A 4,498-nucleotide genomic window follows, 5' to 3' on the forward strand; every position below is an offset into this window, starting at 1 on the left:
ACACTTTTTTATGAACTGTTTGCTTTTTGGATTGGTAGGTCATTATATCTTAATCTTGCAAATATTTATAATTTTGTTAGCGTTTCCTCTGGTACTGCGCATTACTGTTCTGTTGCAGATTAAATTTGTTGAACTCCGTAAACTTCACTCACTTGTATGCTTATTTATGTAACTTTATGTCCATTACTTAGTTTGATGGTGTTACTTATTATCTATTTGCATATTTGGGGGAATCATCAACAACGTGATCGAGATGACAGGAGGCGTTTTTCAGCTACTAAGGAGGAAACTCCACCCTTAATTTACTGTAAGCCAACGACCCAACGACCCTGACTTCATGTTGATTGGATGCTTGTGCAATTAATTTTTGGGTCCTTATATATAGTGGGGATCTTTAGAATATAATTAGCATAAGGAGGGGAAGGAGTTGGCCAAATATGAAATGCCAATCTCAGACATTTGCTTCACAGTTTTCTTGAAATATTTATATGGATTAGTCCATGGCTAGGTGTTTTCTTTACCTTGTCAAGTATGTCTTTGGATTAGCTTATTTTGAAATTGATTTCTTTGCCAGCTTTTTGAAAAAGCTTTCTAGAGAAAGTGACTATTATCCTAAACAATCAGTAGCAAAAATGCAAGAGGGTGCATAAGTTGGATCCAAATAATGAGATCTATCTTCCAATATATGCTCAATCCTTTCATAGACTTATATGTTGGTGCGTGATGTAATGTTTTTCCTTTGCATGAAACAAGTTTTGCTACTATTGCTAATAATTGTTGTATACTTACTGCAGAACTCTTCCTTGCTGCCACCCATCGTAGCAAAGAAAGACGGTGCTGGCTCTACAGGCAATAAAAAGTACTTGCATTAATTGGAGCTGGTGTGTCAAGCTTTTTCAGTTTTTCTACAGTGGCGGTAGCTGATGAAGTTGAGCATGGCTTGGCATGTCCTCACTATCCATGGCCTCACAAGGGAATTCTTAGTTCATATGACCATGCTTCATAAGTTTGGCTTCAATTTTCCTATATTTTGTTATCTTTTGTGTAGCAATAACATTTACCAAATTACAAACTTAGATTCTCAATGTTATCCATCATGAGTAACATGTAATGAAGTTTGATTTTTTCCCTTCTCTAACTGATAACCGTATTTCATTTTTATCCAATCCATAGATCAATAGTTCATCCTTTTTTCTCTTGTTATTTCATTTTGTTTGATGTGACATAATAGGGTTTGAATCTTTTATGTGGCTATGCTTGTCATTGGTCCTCCCTTTTATCTTTATCCCATCCTTAGATAAGCAGTTCATCTTTCTTTTCCCTTGTTATTTCATTTCTTTCTTATGTGTTATAACATGGTTTGATTCTTGTACGACTCTACATTACATTGGTCCTGCATTCATATTCAACATCAATTAAGTCTTTCAATGAACATAAATGACATCACATTCATTCAAATGCCCATGTTCTTTGAGGAATCTATTACTGTCAGCTATATGATGTGTGTTATCTCCTACTTTTTGCATTATGTAGTAAAGACCAATGTGATGACACTTGTATATGTGAAGTACCAACATGGTGGTTTGTTCTATTTATTATCCATTGATTTAATTTCGCCAAAGATTTAATTTCCTGATTTAGGTATATTAGTTGTGACAAGGTTCATACTGGTGCATACATGTTCAGCTGGTGTCACATATCTAATCCAGATTCATCTTAAGACTATATTAGCATCTATAATTTAATATAGTTAATGGCTTAAATTCTTAATGTTTTCAATTAATTTGACATGGGCAGGATCCGTCGTGGTCATCAAGTTTATACAGAAGTCTGTGCTTCTTGCCATTCTATGTCTTTGATATCATACCGTGATTTGGTTGGTGTTGCTTATACAGAAGGAGATGTAAAGGCTATGGCAACTGAGATTGAGGTGATTGATGGCAAAATGATGAGGGTGAGATGTTTACACGCCCTGGTAAACTTAGTGATCGTTTTCCTCAGCCATACGCAAATGAAATGGAGGAGCTTATCCTCTTGATCTAAGTCTTATTACCAAAGTAATGCTATTGATTTAACAATAATGTCTTTGGAATCTTCATATGTAAGTCTACAAGAAATATATATTCTATTTGATTTTTTAGGCCCGCCACAATGGTTATAACTATGTTTTTGCGCTTCTAACTGGTTATTGTGACCCTCCTGCTGTAACGTCCTAGCCAGAAATTACTTATTTAAAACAAAAAATTAGATAATATGTGAATAACCTCATTTATTAATAATTTCTTTTCCCAAAAACGCGGGAAAATTTAATTTCCAAAGTCAATGCGCTAATAATAACTAAAAACTGCGGTGTTCAATTAATACAAAACATAACTGTTCTCTAAACCATTACAAAATAGTTCATGATTAAAAACTAGAAAGAAAACTCCCAATGTTGATCCTCACTCCGACACTATGTGTCCACATGCTCACCTGCATCACCATCTGCTCCCATGTAACAAGTTACATGATCATCGCCACACACATAGATAGGGTGAGCTCAAAATAAAATAAAATAAACATATACAATATGATATAATTTAAAACATCCCAACAAATAATTCATGTTAGTATTTCCCATTCCTCAGTTCCTCGACTTTCCATCTTTACATTAGACGCCTCTTTACTCCACACCCTTTGGGTGAGTCCACTATTTGATCTTTGCTGCACGAGTGTCTACTCGCCCCTCCGAGTACAGGCCACCACCTGATAGTCCACACGCGATAATAATTTTGCCACGACCTCACACCGCGACACCAAGTGGAGTTCCCCAAAACGAACAAAAGTTCGTAGTTGTCCCTAGACTACCAAAACTCTATCAAATGCACTAAAGAGGGAAATCATCCGAAACCTCGCCGTACGAGTCACAATTTCGCACACTCCACTGGACTTCCTAGACCACCAGGCTACAACCTAGAGTGGCCACTTGTTATCCCAATACAAGTTACACTCGTAATTGGGCCCCCAACCAAAGCATCGCATCATGAACTTCACCTAAGTTGTGTAGAAATCCTCCTCACGCACCAACTCTGCACCAAAACCGCTTGGCGTGCCTCTCACATCGCTTGGCGAAACTTGGTTTCAGACCGCTTGGTGGGCATCTCACACCACCGGGCGCCACGTGCCATCCAGTAGTCTTGTTGCACCGTCATCGCCTGGTAGAACCAACCCTGCCACCAGGCGCCTCTCGCAGACAGTGGACACTACCACTGTCTTGGAATTCTATCGCCTGGCGGCTCGCTCCGCGCTGCCAGGCGCCATATCAATAGCGCGTTGCTACTAGTTTTTGGCCATTTTCGCAGGTCTGAATAGACCCCTAAATCATTCAATATGTCAATTATAGTACAATTACAAGTATCCAGTCATAACACCAAAACTAAATTGAAAAGCACGCATTTAATCACATCCCAAATCAAGTATTAGTATGTTCTCTTTCTTTAATAATTGCAACCTGACACAACACTATCAATATGGCACATACATTTTAAGAACAAAACCAACATTTCACCTGCCAATGATCAATATGCATGCACTCAGACCGCCTTACAACAAATCAAACTCATTCATCCATGCATAATCATACAACTAAACTGCATTGTCACACACTTCATTTAGCATACTTCCTCAATTCAAGGCATATCCTTACTCAAACAGTTGGAAATTACAACATATTAATTGAAATATAAAGTAGTCCTATTGCAACTCAGGTAGGCCCAATTAGGTATTGAAAACATTCGAATTATTATTGCCCAACCACTTTTATGCTCATGGCAAGGGTATGCATAGCTTCTACCACATACACACGTGTTTAGCTTTCCATTCTTCTGCATACAAATTCAATTTCACTTAAAATATTTAAACAACGTCTAATAATCGAATCCTTCCACCCAATCATCAAATCTGTCCCTATTCTGCGGTGTCGCCTGACGACAGTTTAGGTACCGCTAGGCAGTACATGACATTCTAGGTTCTGCCAAATTTTCCCTGCACTCGTTGTGATCCCAATCAAACCCAATCACAGTACCCACCATCATACTGACATAATTTCCAGTGCACACATCATTCAGAGGTCATATTGTATTCATGTGAACCTTATTTCTATAACACATCACATCCATAAATTACCAATTTAATGCTTATTCATCACCAACCTCAACATGAACCCTACATCCCCAAGTTCATTCACAAATTCATAAACACATCACACATACATCTAATCTCCGTCCCATAAACACATACGCATATAATCGATCTTGTGATTTTAAGCCAGTACCCAATTCAAGCAGCAAAATTCTTAAAACGCAATCAAAACGGGGAAAACTGTCCAAGCCAGTTTGCGTCACTTGGCGGGTCAGGAACTATCGCTAGGCAGTTCATAGGGAAACACCCATAAATGAGTTCTGTGACATGCGTCGCCTGGCGGTTCATTCGATGCCGCCAGGCGATTTCCGGGTATTTC

General features: G+C 38.2%; 1 pseudogene; it reads left to right on the top strand.

Moving 5' to 3' along the window:
• Window positions 1-253: 253 nt before the first annotated feature.
• Window positions 254-3,322, top strand: LOC114184571 (cytochrome c1 1, heme protein, mitochondrial-like; annotated as a pseudogene).
• Window positions 3,323-4,498: the final 1,176 nt, after the last annotated feature.

The sequence above is a fragment of the Vigna unguiculata genome, chromosome 5 (genome assembly GCF_037176805.1).
Source record: "Vigna unguiculata cultivar grain cowpea cultivar isolate G323 ecotype 2 chromosome 5, ASM3717680v1, whole genome shotgun sequence".
In the NCBI taxonomy this organism is placed as follows: domain Eukaryota; kingdom Viridiplantae; phylum Streptophyta; class Magnoliopsida; order Fabales; family Fabaceae; genus Vigna; species Vigna unguiculata.